The sequence below is a fragment of the Parasteatoda tepidariorum genome, chromosome 4 (genome assembly GCF_982258835.1).
Source record: "Parasteatoda tepidariorum strain Cologne lab strain chromosome 4, Ptep-v5.0, whole genome shotgun sequence".
NCBI classification, from domain to species: Eukaryota; Metazoa; Arthropoda; class Arachnida; order Araneae; family Theridiidae; genus Parasteatoda; species Parasteatoda tepidariorum.
The window spans coordinates 117,720,642-117,743,149 of NC_141758.1; the positions used below are offsets into that span (position 1 = coordinate 117,720,642).

Here is a 22,508-nt window from a genome sequence, read left to right on the forward strand (position 1 = left end):
CCATAACCTGTTAATATTAGTATATATTTTATAAATTCAAGATAGATCCTACTTAGAAAAAGAAGAACAATTTTAAAAAGTTCCAAAATTATTTATTTTGGAACTAAAAATAAAAAAAAAACTGATAAGGAATGTACAAAAGTTTTAGACAAAAAATATTTTAATTCTTGAAGTTGCAAATTAAATCAATCAGAAGACCTCTTACTTGTTTGAGTAGATTATGTTGCTGCTGCTCACAGAGTCTCTTTTCTCGAGCATATTGTTCATTTTGTTGAGGTGATAAAAGTATGGCTTGTGATTGTAGCATTGGATGATCAAGAGGTAGTGGAGCTGACTGTGTTCTCCCAAGAGGTCTTTGAATGGTTCTAGAATTGAAATAGAGGTAGATTGTTTAATAAACTTATGAAACTAACAGATTGAAATACATTCCAGTTCATTAAAATATCTCAACAAAAAATAAGCACCTTTAAAGTACTTTTTAAGCATTCAAAAAAAGTTTAAGCACTATTACATTAACAAAATGCAAAATAAATTTCAAAGACTTTATATGATCATGATAAAATTACTAGTTACTGACAAAGAACTCTTTTCTTGATTATATTAGCCACCATGAAAAGATAGAGAGATTTTTTGGTTCGATTTCAGAGGGCGTAAAATGAAGCCTGAAATAGAGAATATCTTGCAGCTGAGTTGCATTTGGGAGTGCAAGAATCTCATCAAACCCAACTCAGTAGTCAGTCCCAAGTATTTCATCAAACATGTAACATGCTTGGCGCTATTATACGTCACGGGCCAACGGCATGCCGAAATGGATGGTGGTTGAATTAATTGTGAAAACGCTGAATAGAACAACGCGAAAACCACACTTTTGCATAATACACAGCAAAAATCGACAAGATAAAAAACATATCATTTTCGAAAAGGGAAAATTAAGCAAGGGTTTTTAAAAAACGAAAATAAGCCCTTTTAAGGTCTTTTTAAAAACGCTATGAATCATGAACTAAGTTATATTTAATCCAGTGATTATACAAACTTACCTATGTAATCTGGCTTGTGCATCTGTGATTGTGGTAGCATACTTGTGATGCCAGTCCAGTATTTTAGTAGGTTGGATATAACCTGGAGGTGTGAAGTCTCACTGTAAAAGACATTTTTATTTATCAAACTAAATATCTTAAAAAAATTAGAAAATACATAAATTTTTCATATAAATTCATTCATTTATATGCTTGAATATATCTATTTTTATTTCTATAAACAACAATTTTAGAATAATATATATTATAAAGTTTATACAGAGTAACTAAAAATTCAACTAACCAATTCAGAGGGATAATAAAAGACACTAATAGAATAAAAACTGATTGCAGAACATGGTGCAGCAAGCGATATTCAGAGGGTTGAAATCGTGAATGGGGCAAGCGTGACCTGTTTCTCAGTCCATGCGACTTTTTCCTATGAAGTCAAATTCAATCACTAGTTTAAGCAAGACTTGTGGGCGGTTTGTCATTGATTTGGAAGACTTCAAAAGCATAGGTGTCATCTCCATGTGCTTTCGAGAATCGTTTTTATGTCGTTGTAGACTGCAAAATCCCATTTCCCTCTTAACGTGGTTGGAAATCCCTTGTTCTGCGTTACGTTTTTATCCTTTTCATATCTAATATCACCCCTATGAATTTGTGAGTCACATTTTGTAACATGCTGTATATTAAAGCATTTATAAATAATAAATTAAATTTATTAATGTATTTTTATTTATGCAAGAATTATAAACAGATTAAATTCAACAAAAAAAATGAAAAGAAATATAGAAATTTTCACGTACATTAATATATTTATTATAATTTAAACATATACTATATATCGATTTCAACGAAGTATTTTTGCATTTATGTTAACAAAGAATCAAAGTTATTGTAAAACAAAGAAATAGTTTGAAGCTGATATCTTTTCAATTTGACATAAAATTAAAAATTTATTACGTTTAAAAAAAATTGCATGAATAATTGCTACTTGGACAACTAGATTTTTAAGAATTAGAGAGTATACCCGGTAATGCTGGGTAATATGTTAAAGACTGTAAGACATTTGATGCAAGAGGCCTTCCTAGACTTATGGTGGAAATATCTCTTTCCTGTACTTCAGAACCGCACTTTTACCAATTTCCTGTAGAGTAGATAAAAAATATTCAAGATTCAGTATAGAATATGATAAAAATAGAAGTTGCCTTAAAATAAAATTGAAAGAAAGCTAATTATTTAAATTAACTTAAAATTTAATTCACCATTGTATTGCCCTTAGCAGAAGATACATATGCCTAAAGTGAGAGTTTTACAGAAGTGAACAAGAACTGTGTACTGTTGACCTCTTTAACCCTTTGCTTACCGCTGGTACAACATGTGGACCACATGCGATGGTACAACGTGGTTTACCGTAAGCAAAGGGTCAAGTAATGAGGGTGTTTACAACTTAGCGCCTAAAGAACTTAGAGGGTACGTTATAAGTATTGGTGTATATTATTTTTCCGTTCATTTTTCGATGCATTAAAAATGGCATTTCTATATAAAAGTCAATCAAAGAAATTTAAGATTTAGATAATTTCCTTTTTATGAGAAGTTGCTTCACTTGCTCAGAATTTCCAAGATTAAAAGAAGAATAAGGATTGCAACATAAATTCTAACAAGAATCATTGATTATTTCATTTCATTTCTAAACGCTTAAACAACAAGATATCATTTTGACATAATAAATGTAACCTGTACTAGAATGCAGATATTTGAAGGAAGCATTACATTAAAAATATGAGCCCCAATTTATTTAAGAGGCATAATTATTTATGCCTACAAATGCAAGGGATGTTGCAAAAATTAAAATCATCGAATCACTACTGAAGAAATCAGGCCGAAAAACTTTTTTTTCAAATCCACTGTTTCCTCTGGCAATCAAACAGGTTTCAATGCTCTCAATAGTGATTTGTTATATAGTGTTTTTATTTCTAGTTTATATATTAATTAGCATCCGGTAATGTATGCAATTTTTTGAACTTCATTTTAGGAAAGCAATTCTAAAAATGCTTATTAAGAGGATCATGGAAAACTTCGTATATTGAGAATTTTTAAATATCAAAAGCTTGAAATTCCTTCACTCAAAAGTTGTGTATTCAAGCATTCAAAAAGTAAAATTTGTGCCAAAGTAAAACTTGGTAATATATAATAATTCAATGTTAAAAAAATGCTTCATAATTTTAATTATCGATTTATTCTTCTAAAACACAAGAACTTTCAAAATTGTGACTGAAGCTAGATTTCATAAGATATTTATAAAAGCATTGAGTTTAAAATGTCAAACAAAAAGGGAATTTTTTTTTCCGGCAGCATTTTTAACATAGGAGAAATAAATAATTCACAAGCAAGAGAAAGATAAAATTCTAAGTATTTTCTTAGAACAAAATATATTTTCCTATAACAGTTCCAAAATAAACTTACAGCAGATGTAGGTACAGGACGTGTCCCCAATGATATATTTGGCAAAGATGGTGATGAATACAATGTGAAATCATTGATACTACCTGGATTGCTGACTGAATTATATAAGGATGTAGGACTCTCCTAAAAAAAGTAATGATAATATAGTTGAAGATTGTTTTACAATTTCAAATGCTAATTTAGTATGCTAAACAGTTTTAGGTGTTAAATGAAATTAACATTCTGTTAAAATATAATATTAAATTAATTTTAAGTAATATGCACGGTACTTACTGAAGCAAACGTGGTGTCTATGTATTGTAAAGTGACTATACATAACAAAGAGGTAATGTGCAAAGCTCTATATCTAAATTCTGAAAAAACTTGGAGTTAACATTTCTATCTCAAAAACGATATGAGATATTGGAGATAAAATTGAATTAAAAAGTCTTAGATTGATTTAACACAAATGCATACCTTGTTGAATTTAATGCTAACAAAGAACTTTTAAAACAATGAACAACATTTTCTATATTATTATTTAACAGATTTATTACATTATAGTTATTTTCAGACAGAAAAATAAATGTGTCATTATTTTTAAAAGCGGAATAAGTCCATTTTTTCAAATTATTTTTTTCTCTCCATTTTCTAAGGGTTAGTCTTTGATAAAGATTAATCTATTTGGATGATGTTTTTAACACTATAATTTGATGAAACATCAAAACGCAGCTGTGATTATTAAAATCGTAAGAGAATAAATAAACAACAGGTTCTTTAGCTTCAAATGGACCTACCACTTTCAAAAATAAACGCTCAATTTTGCGACAAACCTTTATTTTCGATGTCTAAAACTTCTTTTTGCGTTATTCATTAGAAATAAATGCGTCTGTTAGTTAACTAGACATTTTCCCCTAGATCGTCTCATTACGTCCCATTGTTTAAAGTCTGAAACATAAATATGCATTTTCTTTTTTTAATGCGTTGATGTTTACAAAGTGTATATTCTTTTAAAATCAATACACTTTATAGATTATTTCCTCCCTTATTGTAACGCTTTCGTGATAGGAATGCTAACACTGCAATATTTCCCCAGGTGGCGCTGTTGTAAGCAATCGCATCTTTTAGCGCACAGCCACTTTATTATACATAGGCACCATTTGTATAACTATAGCTGCAACCGTTCTGAAGTTTGGCTACAATGGATATGTGATACCAATATAAAATTCAATACCAAAAATACATATTTATCGCATTCTTAGACAGGGTCAGTAGCCAAATTATTCAACAAAAAATAAGCCCCTTTTAAGCACTTTTCGAGCTCTCAAAAAATATTTTTAAGCACTTTAAAAAAATATCATAATCAGGCAGAGCTGAAAAGTTTTTGACAATTGGCGGTTTTATCTTGTTTTAACCGTCATGTCAAAAAAAAAAAAAACTTTTTGCATTGTTTTTGACAATTGTCCAAAATCATAAAATTTTGAATCATGTAAAACGAATGGCGTTTTCATTCGCTATGGACTGACAATACGCCAAAATAGATAGGGGTTGAATTAATTGTGAAAACGTTGTATAGAACAATGTGAACTGTGTCTTTTTGTATAATTCGAAATGAAAATCAACATAGTAAAGGAAAAAAACTAATTTTGAAAAAGGGGAAAAATTAAGTACTTTAAAAATACCCCATGAAAAAAGCACCTTTAAGGGCTTTTAAAAAACGACAATCGAAAAGAGCACTTTTTAAAAAAGCTAAGCACCCTGTTATATACATAGTTTTTACTATAATAGTTATTCTGATAAGCAGTTAAAAGCTAATTCTATTCTGCTAACTTTTAAATCAATATATATTTGCATTTTAGGCAATATATTTCATATTGAAGATCTATGCGGCAATATATTTTAAAGATCTATTTCAGCGATCTCTAAACAAAAGTCATGCATTTAGAATACAGTAAGAAAAATAATAATTAAAATAGAGGGTGATGCTAGGATTTTTCTAATGGAAGGCAGGAAGTCTCCAACAATGGGGCATCTTTAGAGCTCAATATAATTTTTTTAAAAATATTTGCGGCGACTCAACTAAATCGTAAAAAGAAATAAAATATTTTAAAAATTATTTAAAGGGGCATACGCACCTAGGAAGGTCGGAAAAATCGATTCCCCCCCCTCTAATTATGTTCTTGACTGTCTCAAGAATCATAATCCAAAAGATTAAAAAGAAATTCGTCATAGTTATGTATTGTTCATTATGAAAAAAATAAATGAGAAGACTAGTATTAAAAACCCTAGTTTATTTTTTCAAAAATAATATTTTTTAAAAATTATCTGAGTCTGGGGGATCTGCGGAATCTGAGTCTATGACCCCCCTCCCAGGACAAAATTCCTGGATCCGCCCCTGTCCTGAGCACAACCAACCACCACATATTTAAATGAATATGTTTTATTTTTTTATTAAAAAATTTAATAAATGTCCTTAATAGAAGAGGATATCTGATGCTGCCTGAGGGGATGATTAACTCAAAAAAATAACGATTTTCTCCTGTCTTGAAATTGTAATTCTATTAGAGACAATCCTTTACCCACTTCTTTTCTTCTTTATTATTCTAATCAACAGAAATTATTGGAAACGTGTTTGAAATAAGCCGGATTTTAAAAAATTTTATTGCCAATGGCACGTTATAGATTCGATGTGCGTAAATTACATCATTTTTGGCAAGGTTTCAAAATTTTTATGTTAAGAGTGGTGATTGCAGAACAATGTGTATTTTAATTGGAATGCTTGAAAAACTTGTATACATAATTATAGATCAATATTTAGGAACTATATCTAGACTTTTAAATTAAATAAACTCTTTTCATATTTTTATTAAATTAATAGATTTCTCTACGACTTTAATGTAAGAAGGAAAAAAATTATATTTTCATACTATACATGTTAATTTTAATAGTAGTCTTAAATTATTACTTCAGCTTTTATTTTTATTAACTAATGCTGGTTTAAAAAAAGCATTCCCGCAACATAGATGCTAAAGCTTCACAATTTCGTTACCAACGGCATGATTATGGCTATGTGGTTAGGATTGGGCAAAGGCCACCTTTACTTCCTAGACAAACTGGTACTCATCCATCTGAAGCTGGGTATGATTCACGCCGCCACTAGGGATTGAATCCCGGTTCTTCACTTTGACAGCCTTAACCACTGAACCATTGAGGTTTTACTAGTTTTGATTAGTGCTAAATTTACACCCATTATGCATATTCATTTTTTTATTATTTGATAATAAATAAAAACATTAAATTATAAAGATTTGAAAATTATTAAGATTTAGAAATTATTTTAAAGATTTCACGAAAACTATGGCATATTCGAAACATTCACATACGTGTTTAAATGATCAAAATAGTGTGATACTGCCCTTAATTTATACTTCTAAACTCCTTGTTAAAAACGAGGGCAATAAGCATACACATTAGCGGCTTCAAATCAGTATTTATGCGTGTAAAAAACAAAAACGTCATCAAAATCGGAAAAATACTCTCTAATCTACTGACAAATCTAATACCGAGGAACGGAAAATTCAAAACAACAAAATTTGTTTGAAAAACAGATTAAATTTTATGGTGTTTCTATGAATAAGCCGCTTTTCAATTTTTTCAGCAATCAAACAAGTTTTCATGTCAATAGTCTCTATTTCCCAGTTAATGATTTTCCAGGTTTCGATACCATTTCTATTTTTTTTCTCGCTTTTCTATTTTTAATTGACATCCCTAAATTTGTATGTTTTTTCTAACTTCATTTTTGACAAGACGTCAAAAATGTATACACCCTTTATTATTACACGAAAGTTCAACAATTTGTTAAAGATTAAAAAATAATATACGCATTAGAAATTACGTTAACAGTAATTTCATAATAAAAATAATATTTTAACTCTAAAGCAATTATTATTAAGAAAACAAATTTTTCTTAGTCATTTTCACCGAGTTCTGTTATGTTAACCTCACTAAAACGGGTTCATATGCAATTACGATATATAGTAGAAAGTTGAGCAAGTTTATTTCAGAAAAAAACTTTTGGTTGAACGAATCATTATTGTACAATATGGATAAAAATAACATTTTAATAAGAGGGCGTATTTTTTATGAATTATATTTTGCGATACTTTAATTTGTCATGATATTAACCCTGAATATCGTAATTCATATGATATTAGTTACACATTGTTCATAAAAAGAAACACGAGTAACTAATTGCTAAACGTGTTATAGAAAGCTAAAAGGTCGTTTGATTGGACCTTGATTTATCGATGCGCAATTTTTATTACTTTAACCCTAACAGTAAACACCAAATGTTGGCAACTAATTACCAAATGTTGACTCATACGCGATCTTGAAAATTAAAAGGTCGTTTTATTAGCCCTTGATTTAATGATTCATCTTATTACTATTTCAAAGCAAAAATATATTAGCATGAAATTAAGCAGTTTTATTATTTCTTTAAATTGCCCTAGAACATATAGGATGTTTGGTAACGACCGATCTTAATATAAATCTTTAAGTCATATTCATCTCACCTTCCTCCCTAGTGATTCGTCTTTGATAAGTATTTTATTAATATGTATTTCAGGCTGTAATTATTGAACACTAAAAAGTTATAAGCACATAAAGTACGAAAATGTGCTTTTAATTTCATGTATCGCTGCAGATTACTTAACGAGAAGAAGAGTTATTAACTTTTTGATGGGTTAAGGATTTTTAAGAAAGGGCGTACTACTTTTAATCTATAATAATAATAATCTTAATTTAGGAGCGACGCTTAGGTGTGAGCAGTTTATATTAGACGAATTCTGGTTGCCAGCACTCTTGAGAAAGAGCATTCCATCAACTATTATTAAAATAAAGTGTAAGAACTTAACAATAATCAAGCGATCTGAAATGAACTGCAAAAGCATTTAATTCTGGGGTTTAGCAAGCGATAGCTAGCGGGGGTATATTTTGCCGAAAAAGAAGTCTTAACTTTGCTTAAATTTCTAATGAATTTCGGATCATCTATTTTGTAGCTGCTGAATCTCCTTATTTTTGAGGTAGATTTTTTTTTGTATCTAGAGTATTAATAAAATGTCTACTTTAATATTTTCTCATAATTTAACAAAATTAATTTTTTCCACCATTGCTTACAAAATAATTGAAAAATATATTAAAATACTAACTGTTTGCGGAGATAATATAATTTTGTTACCGCTACAAAGAATCTTAATCAGTAGAGAGGCAGACCGTCTTTAAACAGCCGACCCAATTTTTTTGGGTTTACAACTACCAATGTTCAACACCTTGTGATTTTGAACCCAATCCAGAAGACAAGGGAACTCCTGGATCAAGTACTGGGAGATATTAGCCTCCGTGACGGACTTTTTAATTAAACTGACTCGTACTTGCGTTACATGGAGAGGAAAACCTCGATAACCACCCACGTTTAGGCTGACTGGGATATTTTACGTCAACAGTGGTCGGTGCGAGCCGGGTGCGGAATTCGTATCGAAAAACCATTGCTGGGATTTGAACTCTGTTTACCTCATTGGAAGTTGAATGCTTTATCCCCTGAGCCACTACGGCTCTGCAGATATGATATTGTTAAGTTTCTTACTTTAACGAGAAAATATTAATCTACTTTAACATTTTGTTGCTTTGTGGGCAATCCGGGGGATGTTTGGAAAGCGAGTAGGGGTGGATCTACTAATATAATAAATATATAATATACTAGAGAGTAAAAGCTGAAGTATTAAGCAAGATCAAGGTAGAGACAGTAAGCGAAGCAATCCGCAAGGGTCGGAGAGCAGGGGACGGATACCCCTGCTTAGTTTACTAAAGCTATTAGCAGCAGAATTACGTCTTTTGTCAATAAACTAACAATGCGTCTTAATTTGCTTACATTTTTTAATTCCTTCCGAACAATTCAATTCTGAACTTGAGTTAGTTTTACGAACAAACATGAACCCACTCCATTGTTTTTAATGATTCGTACTTTATACGTAATCCGTTCCAGATCGCCCAGCAATCTCATATGAACTTTGTAAGAAGTTCCAGGGTTTGACGAGCAAAAGCGAGCAGTCTTTAGAAAATGCACTTAATTTATTATTATTGTTGCATTTAATTAATGGACAAGATTTCATTTTCTGTATGATCACGTTGATCTACTAAAACTCAGCGAAAAAATTTATGCTTCCTACTTCAAAAAATATATTAAAAATTTCACACTACAAATCGCGCCTTTTTTTAGAACAATCTCGGAATAAATGAGCAATGCACTGCGTCAACTGTTAGAAAAAGTATATTTTTATTATCTAAATTTAATAGTTTTAATTTGTCAAAATTTTTATACAAATCTGTAGAATTTGATTTAAATTGGAAAGTACTAGTCTATTTAAAATATTTTTAATTGAAAAACCACTTTTTTCATTAATGAAACACAAATAATTTTCACTTTGTCTGACATAACAATAATTAAAAAACGTTTTTGCTTTAACCTCAACGTCAGATTAGGCATGCGAACGTTAGTCATTTCGCTTTAGCCAACAGACAATTTATACAAAATAGTATGAGAATATTAAAACGACTATCATTTTGCAACTTGATCTCTGTAATGGCGATCATAAACTTTTAATGTAATTTTAGACTAGCATATATTCGTTCTTAAAAAAATTCAAATTTGTGTTCAATTTGTGTAAATTAAAAAAGTTAAAAAGAATATTTCTGCAGCATAAAGTTATATTACGCGAATTAAAAATTGGGAGCAGTTGACTATTTTAAATATCTTCTAGACAAATAACTTTAGCTTTCCATTTGAACAATCAACCTTGATAATTTAAAAATCAGGTCATATTGATTTAAGTAAGTTTTGGAAGAACTTTTCTAATTTTATAAGAACTCATTCAGAAAAAGAACTTTTTTTTTTAATTAAAAACCCCTCAAATGACTTGATTATTTAACTTTTATAGGTAACACAATGTTAAATAATTAATACTTCCATGAACTATATTATTTAAACATATTTTTTATAGTTTTTTCCTTATTAGGTAATAATTTAGGTTAAAATAAGTAAAATATTATATTTAGAAATGTAATAATTTATGGTTATCAGGGGTCTGTCCCGACATTTTGTAAAAGGTCTGTTTTTCGTGAAATTGTGAAAAAATTACTCACATTCCTTCAACCAGGGTCCGTTTATGTCCAACCGTTTATGAATTTGTGCAAATAGGGTCCGTTATTGCAAAAAAAAATTTTTTTTTCAAGTAGTTTTTAAATTGTAAAGACATACAAGATTATGCTCAACACTGTGAAATTATAATTAAAAAAATTAAATTTTAAAATATAAGCAACAATTTCTACTTCTAAATTAGAGATGCAATCTATTATATATAATTCTCTTACGTGGCTCCCAAATTTTGGCTGTATTTCTTTTCCGCCGGTGGCAACGTTTGCTTTGTTTTGTTTACGTTTTGAAAACATCAAAGCATTCTGCCTTTTAACGATGTGTTTCTGATCTAATATATATAATTCTCTTACGTGGCTCCCAAATTTTGGCTGAAGTACTTTGTACAACTGAATAAAATTCTTTTCACAACACTTAAATATTTACTTTATTTTCCTCATATATCAGTCGGCAAAGAATTCTGTTAGGTTAAAAAACATTTCGCTAAAAAAATAACGAATTCTAACAGAAATAAGAATAAGCAGCTTAAAAAATAAAAATGCTGTTGCCAGCCATAGAATTTTCTAAAAGTTAACTTAATAAATCAAAATGACATAGAAGCGCAACTAGATCAAAATTATGATACCTGAGCGCTTGACATAACAAATCCTTCAATTCTATAAGTGTTGTATCGCCAAATGCCCAAATTAACAATTGAGTTTTTAAAGAAATTCTATAAACAGTTTTAAATAAACAACCTACTTCTGCAACTGCTTCTTGAAGAACTTGGCTCATTGATTAAAAATATTGTTTTAATTTTACATTACTAACTTTACTTCTACTTTCTTTATTGCTATGACCCTCTTTCATTACATTTTACAACTTCATGCTAAATTTGAGGACTTTAAGTTGTTTTGTGGTTGAATACTGACATTTAGAAATGTGTACATAAAAAAGTAATATTTAGAGGTTAAGAGTTTGCCTCAGAAAAATTTTAATTGTTGACATTGAATTTAACAATGGAAACAATCATTTTTGTGAAAAATTGAATTGTATTGTTGACATCAAAACTGAAAATATTGTGTTTCAACTTAACAATACTACCTTAATTTATACTTTAGAATTGCCTCGGAGAAATTTGAATTGTTAGAAATGACTTAAACAAAAAGTTTTATTTTAACTGACAAATACTATATTATAATTTAAACTTTTTCTATGACTATACTCATTTTCTTACTCTTTTCTTTGTTTTTTATACATTTTATATTTCTGTGATAAAATAAAAAACTTATAGTTGTTCTGCTTCTGAACACTGATGAAAGCACAAAATGATGGGCTTGATCAACAATCAAAAATATATACATTTATTTTACAGATTCCATATTATTAGGATGGCGCCATTCAGAGAATTAAAAATGCAAAATTATCTTCATTGAAGCCGATGCTTTACATCCGGCGTTCAGTAGCAGACTACTATTTTATACTGTTTTACAACACATGGATTAAGCCCTCTGGTGGGAAAGACTTTGAAACAAAACATACAACAGTTACTTTTCTCAACAACTGAAATTTAGAATAGTGTGATGAAGAAAAATATGTGAACTGTTTGCAATTTCAAATTAATATTGAAATGTACAGGTTTAGAATTTTCTACAGTGAAAAGATTTTGGATCTTCAGTATACTAAAAGGTATACAAAAGCTAGACGCTTAGAGCGTATCCAATGAGCGAGCAAAGCGAGCATTGGATTGCGAAGCAATCCGAAATGAACCGCGAAAGCAGTTCCGGGGGTTGGTGAGCGTTAGCGAGCAGGGGGCGAAGCCTCCTAGTATATAAATATTTGGTATTTAGCCTATACTGCTGAACGCAGAATATTAATTTCGGACGAAAAATGGAAGAATCGTCTGCCGAGGACAAAACTTAATTCGTTTACATCCATCTTTCTTGTTTTCTGCCCTGGAAAGGGTTTATTCGATTAACAAAATAATAATGAAGGTAAACAAATTTGTGAAGGGTCTAATTAAAAGAAAGATCATTTTGTGAAGGGTCCGTTTTTAAGTTAAAATATTTTGTGAAGGGTCCGTTTTTAAGTTAAAATATTTTGTGAAGGGACCGTTTTTATGAAAAGATATTTTGTGAAGGGTCCGTTAACGGACCCAAATTTCTTCTAAACAGACCCCTGGTTATGAAATAGAGATAGATAGGTACAGAAAAGTCCTTTCATCTGGGTGATTGTGTGAATGTAACCAGCCTGAGCCGCGATGGCTCAGGAGATAGCACGTTATCCTTCCAATGAGGCAAACCGGGTTCTAATCCCAGTCGATGCGAATTCCGCATCCAAATTGTACCGACCACAATGCTGACGTGAAATATCCTAAATGGTAGACGGATGGATCATGGGTGAGAGTACCCTTGCCGTCAGGCTAACCGTGGGAGGTTCTCGTGGTCTTCCTGTCCATGTAACGCGGGTTAGCTCCATCAAAAAGTGAAGTCAAATTCCTCCCAATACTCGATGCAGAAGCTCCCTTGTCTTCAGGATTAGGTTCAAAATTACAAGGCTATGCAGTTGAACATTAGTAGCCGTAAACCCATAAAATTGGGTCTGTTGTTTAACGACGGTAAAAAATTTTACCAGCCCTATAAAGGGGTTTGCGGTTCAATGACATGGACGTCGATACTCCACCGTCGAGGCTTAGCCACAGGTGCCCAATGGGTAGCGATAAGTGAGGAGCAATTCTGAGGACAATAGGAAATGAACCCAAGTACACGCCATCGAAAAATGCTCCAACTTAGAATATTTAAAGATCCTGAACGTTTCTAAGAAAAATCTTGAAATAAAAAATATTTCTTTTAAGATTTATTTAAAAATATATATTTACCAGTGGTAGCTACTGACGTGCTTGCTGATAGCAAAAGGTGAGCATGATAGAGTCAACCACTTCTTATTCATTCGATAAAGACACACTGAGGAGGACAAATTTGGTCATCTTTCCCCTCCAACTGCAACAACCATTTCTCCTGCAAGAGACATCGTTTTTTTGTTACAAATTTTCCCGTATTAAAATTTTTGATGGTAGCATTAAAATTTTTTTTTGATAGTTTGTGTGTGATTCAAGATGGTCACCATCATCCGAGATTTTCCATTACATGTTCACGGTTTTCGATATGCCAACAAACTTCCATCATTCCATGATGGAAATTAATACTTTAGTACTATGACGCTTAACCATCAAGAGAAGTTTTACTCTCATGGATCAAAAACCAATGATGATCCGTGATTTTTTCAACTATATATTTTCTTGATGGGAATTCTTGTTGGTTCTCAGGAAAATACCATCAAAACAATCTGGGTTTTTTATTTTGGACCATCATAAATCAGTTCCTACATTTAGGTGATGGTTGTTTATGATCGTTCCAACATTTGATTTCTAAGATACTGTGATGGAAATTAGGAGAGCTCAAAAGGAACAAGCTACGAGAACAAATTGCTATTCTTATGTTGAAACATCATAAATCAGTTCGAATTCCTAGATTGAAGTGATATTTACTTTTGTTGGTTACTATCAAAAAATATAATGTTTCATGATAGAATTATTGATGGTTACCATCAAGATTATGTTGTTCCATCAATGGAAAACCATCAAAAATTTTGACTTGTGTAGAGCAAAAGTTATCTCAATACCGAAAATGGTGGCAACTGCTTTACACTAAAGTGAATCACTGTACATAATTTCTTGGTATTTAAGTGTTTTCCTACACAAAGAATCAAAGATAGTTTTGGACCACCATTTTGGTATTCAACAACACTAAAATTTACGAGTTCAGTAAGATATGATACACATAGGAGTCGGTAAAGTTATTTTTATGATACAAAAAGTAAGAATCATTAATTTAGGTTGCATATGTATGTTGTCGTGAATAACCAAAATCAAGAGAATGTCGACTTTCACTGGTAAATGTCAACAATCACATAATCGTTTTGGTGATTGTCCAGAATATTTCTTATATCCGATTTTATATTAACTTATTCATTTGTATTATTATATGAATTCGACATTTTAATATCTGATGAAAATAGATTTGGGATAATATCAGTGTGTACCGGTTAAATGCATACTAGGAAGTGGCACTTTACCTTAAAAAAACATTGATGTAGATCATACCGGACAAATGTATACCGGGTAGAGGCAATAAACTGGACCTAGTTTATAATTCGGACATTTACCAAACAGATTATGTGACTGTCAACTTAACCGGCGGAAGTCAACAATCACCAATTTCTGTCATTCATAGCAACATATATCTATAACGTTTATAGCATTTGTTTTCATTTCCATGAAAACCATTATTCAGCTTCATATCAAAAATAAATATAGAAACTAAGACTAAACTCCCGTAGTGCAAATTCAACCTTGACTTTAAAAAAACATGGATGTAGGCACTTTAGTTTGTCTATGGTAATAACTCCCCCCGCGACAAAGTCTGAGGCTGTCTGCTGCTACGAAAACTAGAATAGCGCATTTCAGTGCGGAATAGCTTCTATTCTCTTTAGGGCTAACACAATAGACCAAAAAAAAAGATTAATTTTCTCTGGCCGACCAGAGCCAAAACCTGTCCTAAGCAGTGACCCCACACCTCTACGTACAATAGTTATATCTCGTTACCATAGTCACCGTCATGGGTGCAGACAAAAGACTAGGGGAATTCTTACTTTAGTCGAACTGTAGTATATATTTCGAACTCTTACTAGCGAATATATAATTGTCAACATTCACCGGTGGAAGTTAACAACCACCAATTTCGGTCATTCAGAGTATACTAATTTTTAAAATAAAATTTGTTTGGTTTGCAAATCGAACTTACTAATCGAACCAACACACATCAAAAAGGATTATTTAGGTGAACTCAAACTAGGCTGACTAGCTAGACGAATGAAATTTAAATATTATGAAAATATTCAGTGGAATTGACCATTTTATGTAAATCTTCTAATTAAAACATAACTATTTTTTATTACGCAACTTAAAATAAATATGCTCACTCACATTTCACTGCAGGTGTGTATGAATGCCTATTTCAGTATAAGCAATAAGCTGGCGATAACACAATTTTAATTTTTTTTAATTCCTCAGAATTGTAAGACAAATATCCTGTGTTAATGTTTTCCAACAATTATGGGCAAGGATCATGTTGGAGTTCTCCTTAAATGTCTTAAATGAAATATCCGACAATTGCAACAGTGAAAAAGTTTAACCAATGAAATGTGGCCTATAAAACTTCCCTCAAAAGCAATAGCATTTTCCAGCAGGATGAATAGCTTAGAACATTTTGAAAAACATATGTGAAAGACTGGTCTGTATATTTTGGCATATAATATTGTGGAATATATATTTTTATTCTTAATTTTTCTCAGATGACTTAAACTTTTAATAACTAAATACATTTTATAACATAGTTTTATATATAAACTTGCAGAAAAATGCATAGATTATTGATAAAAGATTGCATAAATTGAAAGTGCCCAAAATCACTTTTGTCCATCAGCATGCTGGCTACTGACATTCAGAAAAAAAAATCCTTGGCTTTCCTTTAAGGTTTGTAACTAATGATAAAATTTCATTATTTGTATTACATTTTTTAACATTTTTAATTGTGATTAAAGATGAATATGAATATTCAAAAAAAAATTTTTTTTAACAGATTTATATCTAGCAAACATTTTGCCTGACTGAATTCTCGTATATAATAGGCTTTATTCATAAAGTGTCAAAGAGAAATTATGAACGACATACATCATATTTTTTACTACGTAACTTATTCCTTAATAACGTACAGAGATTAAAAACTTTTAAATGACAAAATATTGAAACTAAATTTAAGCAAAAATAAATATTTCTCAAAAATAAAATATGCAATTTAAAGAATAAGTCCAACTTTCTCTTTATTCATAAGTGTCAATCTCATTCAACAGAAAATAAGCACCTTTCAAACACGCAAAAAATATTTTTAAGCACTATAAAAAATATCATAATTAGACAGGTTTGGCAAGTTTTCGACAGTTGAAGGTTTTATCTAGTTTTAAAGTCAAAAAACCATTTTGACATAGTTTTTGACAATTGTCAAAAACTCAAAATTTTGGCGTAATGATAATTATTAGCTATTATAAATATGAAGTATTTTTAAATTACCATACATGTAAAATTACAAGTACACATCACTTATGTTATTGAGCTATTTTAACATAAACTCTTTATTTTGAAAATTACTACCAAAATCTGAAATTTTGGTGCGGAAAATATTAAATAATTATAAATAAAAATATATCAAACTGATATTTATCTAATAACTAAAATTGTTAGACTACTAAAAATAAAAATACAAAAACACTTAACAATGATCTTATTCTTTATATGCAAAATCATTTTTCATTTACTTCCATTTTTACTCTTCTTTTCCAAAAAGCAAAGAATTACAAAAAAGTAGTTTTAGAGCTATCTGTATTCCAAGTTTATTTTAATATGAATAAGACCGATATTTGAAACTGTTGTTTTGTTTGATGCTCAGCTGTATAGACTAGAATGTTGACCTATTAAACTATTAAAACATTATAAAATAACAGATAATTAAGAAATTAATATTAATAACTGTACTGAATATTGATAGTAACTCAACTAAACCTATAAATAGATTGATTTAAGAAATTATAACTTATTTAATCAAACATTTATATACTTTGTAAATTATAATTAGATTACTTATAAGGTAATATATTATATTCATGATTTACAGGGTATATTCCTGCACATATAAGCAGGAGTGCAGAAAAATCTCTGCTCCTAATATATTTTATCGAAATTTCCACCAAAATTTTATCATTTCTCTTTCTTTTAGTACCATACCTTTTAAAAAATATTTTTGGAAAGTTAAAATTATACAAGAAACTTGTTTGAATTCTTCAATAAACGAGCATATGTTACAAATTTTCAGAAATTTAAATGCAGCAGGACTTCTATTTAAGAAACTTCCATTTTGCGAATTTCTCAGTTTTCCGATTTTTGTCAAGGAACCAAAAACATTATGAAAATTTCTTTGTAAAATAACTTCCAAATATCGAAGCGAATTTTCTATATAGCGAACTTTTCTTTGTGATCCACTTTCCCTATTTCCCCTTATTATTTCTGAACATTTCAAACTTGCTAACGCATGCTTTTATGGGGGGAAATGACATTGAATTGACTTTCAAATTTTCGAGAAAGCAGTAAAATCCCTTTTTGTTTGCAATTCAAACGAAAAACTCAGACAAAATTGGCGGATTTAATCAATTCAACATAAGAGCGCATGAGGTATGAAAGTTTGCTTAAAATTACTTTTATAATTAATGCAGCTATAATTTCGTAAATAAATTCAGCTTTTTTAGTTGAAAATGTATGTAGCATGATAATGTAACACTGGGTAAGGTAATGTTTTGCTCTATTCCTGCTTTACACGTAGATTTCTTTTATGGCTAAGATTTGCAAAATAAATATCAGATACTAGCTTACAAGACAAAGGTGTATCAATTACTATTTTAATTATGTCCAATGTTTATGAATTTGAAACCTGTTTCGTGTTGCTTAAGTATTTCAAAAGGTGATTTTCTATTTAACGAATTTTTCATGTAATGAACTTTCTATCGGGATTCAGCGACTTCATTAAATAGAGGTCCGACTGTATATTGCAAAAGTAATAGTTTATTAAATTAAAGATACCACTCATAAACTTAAGGAATTCTAACTAATAAATACACAAATTAACATTTAATGTTTTTTAACAAGTAAACATATACAAAGTGACACATTTTTTAATAATAAAGAGTTTTGTAGGAACTTTTTTAGACGGAAAAGTTTTCTTTGGCTGCCTGAATATCCCTCAAAACCTCATTCGCATGATTAGACATTATCTTCGAATCTACACATAAGTAGCGTAAGTAGTAATAACAAACAATAAGAGTCAAGAAGCTTTTTTTTTTAATAAGTTAAGATCAATTATTGGCGACCACTTTTGTTTTACTTAATCTAAAAAATCTACCTAAATTGTGGCATAAAATATTTAAAATCAATATTTAGATTGACAATAATTAACAACTCATAGTTATTACTTATATTAAGATTACCATGTTTTTAGAAAACCCCATTTATAATTTAACGATTTTGGCTATATTTTTAATAAACGGTATATAATATAAATGTTAATTATGGTAATGCAAGTATTTTGTGCATGATTTGATGGCTAATAAAACGTCCCCAATGTTAACAAAGAAACTTGTCCGACAATTTTTGAAATCCTTCGACAGATTTTTGACGTGCTTAATCAAAAGCCGCTTGTGACGTCAAAATCCAACACTGTAATTAGGATATGAACACTAATAAAAAAAAATGTCTTCCTATTGTTAAAAGTTCTTCATAAAAACATTACCAAAGTGCAAAATAATTTCCAAAGACATTAACTGATCATGATAAAATAACTATTGGATGATGAAGAACTTTTTTTCTTGATTACATTAGCCACCACAAAAACAATTTATACACACTTTTTAAGCTATTCAATATTAAGTGGCTCATTTTATTTTTAAATCAATATTTACTTTATTTAATTATGTAAAAAAATTAATTCAAAATTGTAATTTAACTATTATTTCGAAAATGTTATTGAATGTATTTTTTAGATTAAAATAAAAGATTAATATTATTGACCATACCGAATTTGTGTAAACATATGTAAAAAATTAAGCAAGCTAGGAAAACTAAAATAAATTCAAATTACATGCGTAAATTAATGCATGGACCCTAAAAATGTTCCTTTTTGTTATTTGGCTTAGTATTTCTTCAACACTAGAAAGACTGAAACTTAGTATAAACCTATATTGCCCAAAAGTAGCCAAAATAACTGGATTGTTAAAGAATAACTAATGTTAAAAGAGAAATTTGCTTAAAATTAATGTTAAAATTTTTTTATATAATTTACAGTTATGTAACATGTTATTAGTAAATATTAACAATAAAAAAATTATACGTTGTACAAAAAGTCACAAAATTCTAAGAAATTGTGTCATTATATTCATCATTGTTTCTCTAATTGAAATTAAAAAACTATCAAAATGACTTTCTTAGCGTTAATGAAATGATTGAAAATATTTTTTAGTAATTTTGAAATGTAAATATAATGAGTTTAGAAGCTAAGCATTTTTGTTAGAAGTAAATTATTAATGGTTATTGAATTCCTAAGATTTAACAAATATGATTTTATTAAATTTTCGGATTTGAATTGTTTACAAAAAAAAATCCTTAAAATATTAATTAAAATTTTTTGGAATGACAAATCTGAATTTGTTTACATAACTAATTATTGGATTTTCTATGCTGCATTTAAAATATTAAAAACCCCTCAATTTAAACTCTTTTTAAAATATTGCCTCTAATTATTTTTGAGTTCTCATAAAACAACTTAAGAGTACTGAAAATTTTAAAAGTAATAATACCATAATTAATAAAAATTTAAAATACGATTCACTACAAAATGAAAAGAATTATGATCGCCACAAAGCGATCACAGGTTATCCATTGACAAAATGGCTATAGTCTAATTTTTTGGGGAAAAGAAACTTTACTGTGTTTTCATCTGAACTGCTCTGTACACAATTTCGCAGACATACTTAAGTGTAGCTCAGAAACATTCTGTGTAAATTCCTTTCACGACTGAATAGACTTTGAACAGCCAATCGAGATCAATATTAGCATTTTCGGATTGGTGTTTGATGGGAATTGTAAGTTGCATCATACACCCGTTTCGGATTCACAAGTTCAAGCTTGAAATATGATTTGAAATCTAGGTTTTTTTAAAATTTCACATGAATCGTGAATTAATCATTTATATTGGGAGACATTGGAACTCTAACACAATACGATTGTAATAAATAAATAAAAATGTGTACAACCAAGAAAATTTTCCAAAAGAATCTAAGAGGTTATACTTTTATACTTATTGCTTATTAACAATTTTGAATAAATTTATAATAACGATTATAAATAATAACAATTTTGATGCAATAAATTTCTAGTAGAAACACCATACAAGCAAAAAATGTTTACAATTTTCAGTTATCATCGCACAAGGCATAATTTTCATTTTTAGTTACCATACTTTGTTAGATTCTATTAAAGAAAAATGAGAATTTTAAGTCAAAAAAAAAACCCAGTGGTGTATTCTAGCCTCTTTATCTTTGAAGGCAATTTTATTTAATGCTGGGAGCATTTATATATACATTGGAGCTCAAATAATTTACCAAGAAATGGCAAAAAAAATAATTAATTTAAAAGTTAACATATATATAAATGAAGTTAAACTATGGAAACTATTTTTATAATATAGCAATGTAGATAAACAATAACTAATAAAAAAGCAGAAAAATAAGTAATTCAAAAATATAAATCAAATTTGAAAGTGAAACATATTAATTAAATAAAATATCAACATAAAAACCTATTTTAATTAAAACCATTATAACGATATTACAATGTAAATAAACAGCTGACATTAAGGAAGTAGAATAATAAATATCACAGAAATAAATACAAATTAAATTAAATATGAACATTAAAACTAATTACTTACAGTTCCAACCCGATTGATTGCACAAGTAGAATAGCTATTGGCAATAGCAGCACATCATGTCTCTATGGGCCACATGGGTTAACTATTAATATATTACACCAATTAAAGATATTATGCATACTTTTTGTTCAAAATCATTCATGATTTTAACAAAAGAAATAATTGGAAGAAAAAGTTTCAGTATATTTAAACATGTTAACAAACTGTGGATAAGAGAAAAAATAATAATATAAATATGCTTTGGATCAGAATTCCTTTAACCATATTGCAACTTAATGTATTCTTGTTAAAAGAAGGATACATTTAATTTTATTTAGAATGAGCCTTAAAAAATCTTATTTAAGATGAATTAAATAAGTATAAAAGTATACATATAGTAAGAAATAGTGTTACCAAAATATTAGTGGAGAAAATTGCATCAGAATGAATGAGAAGTTTAATAGCAACCCTGATAAGGAAGAAGTAATTTGGTGCTTTATAATAGTAGCATTTACTAACATTTGAGTGATAAGAAATTTTTCTTTTAGAGAAAAAGAAATTTTCTTTAAGAGAAAAAGAAATTTTTCTTTCTCTGAATTGAACAACATAGTGAGAAACCAATTTCTTACAGATGAAAATAAACAGACTAATTGGTGGGAAAATTGTGTTAAAAACTCTTTAAGCAAACTGCTTTGAATTAAATGAAAAGAAAAATATTTTTAGCTTATTACAACAAAATTGTTTGTTCTATTATGTTTTGTTTTAAAAAAGTTAAAAATTTTATGCGAAAAAAAAACAATTAAAGAAAAGAAAGGAAAAATTAATGTATTCTGATGTAATTGATTTCTAATATTTGATGTAAAAATGAAGAAAAAAAAACATTTGAAAATTTAATTTGAAAGTTGAGCTGTCCTTGCAGTTTAACTATAATTTAAATTAAAAGTCATAATAATTTATATTATAAATTATTTTAAGTCACATTTCTTTTTTAAATTTTGGAAAAAATTTTTAAAAAATATATAGATTTTGGAAAAATTAATTTAAAAAAAATACTTAAATAAAAATGAATAATTTCTATTTGATTTAACAAGTTTGAAACAATCTTAATTTGAAATTTGTTATATGTTAGTGCATACCTACCAGCTTTTACGCATTTGGCGTAAAATTTTAATTTTATATTTAAAGTGGTAGTAAATATACACTATTTTTTCTTTTATAAATTTATAT

At 29.0% G+C, this 22,508-nt stretch overlaps 1 pseudogene across 1 annotated transcript in view; it reads right to left on the reverse strand.

Moving 5' to 3' along the window:
* Nucleotides 1-330: 330 nt before the first annotated feature.
* LOC147812640 (beta-ureidopropionase-like) overlaps nucleotides 331-22,508 on the reverse strand; it is a 62,635-nt pseudogene continuing 40,457 nt past the window's right edge. The window contains exons 14-19 of the transcript XR_015433338.1: nucleotides 21,303-21,384; nucleotides 13,532-13,670; nucleotides 3,486-3,608; nucleotides 2,050-2,166; nucleotides 1,038-1,138; nucleotides 331-365 (exon numbers count right to left, since the gene is read on the reverse strand). The product of XR_015433338.1 is annotated as a beta-ureidopropionase-like (transcript). The remainder of the gene's footprint in view (nucleotides 366-1,037; nucleotides 1,139-2,049; nucleotides 2,167-3,485; nucleotides 3,609-13,531; nucleotides 13,671-21,302; nucleotides 21,385-22,508) is intronic.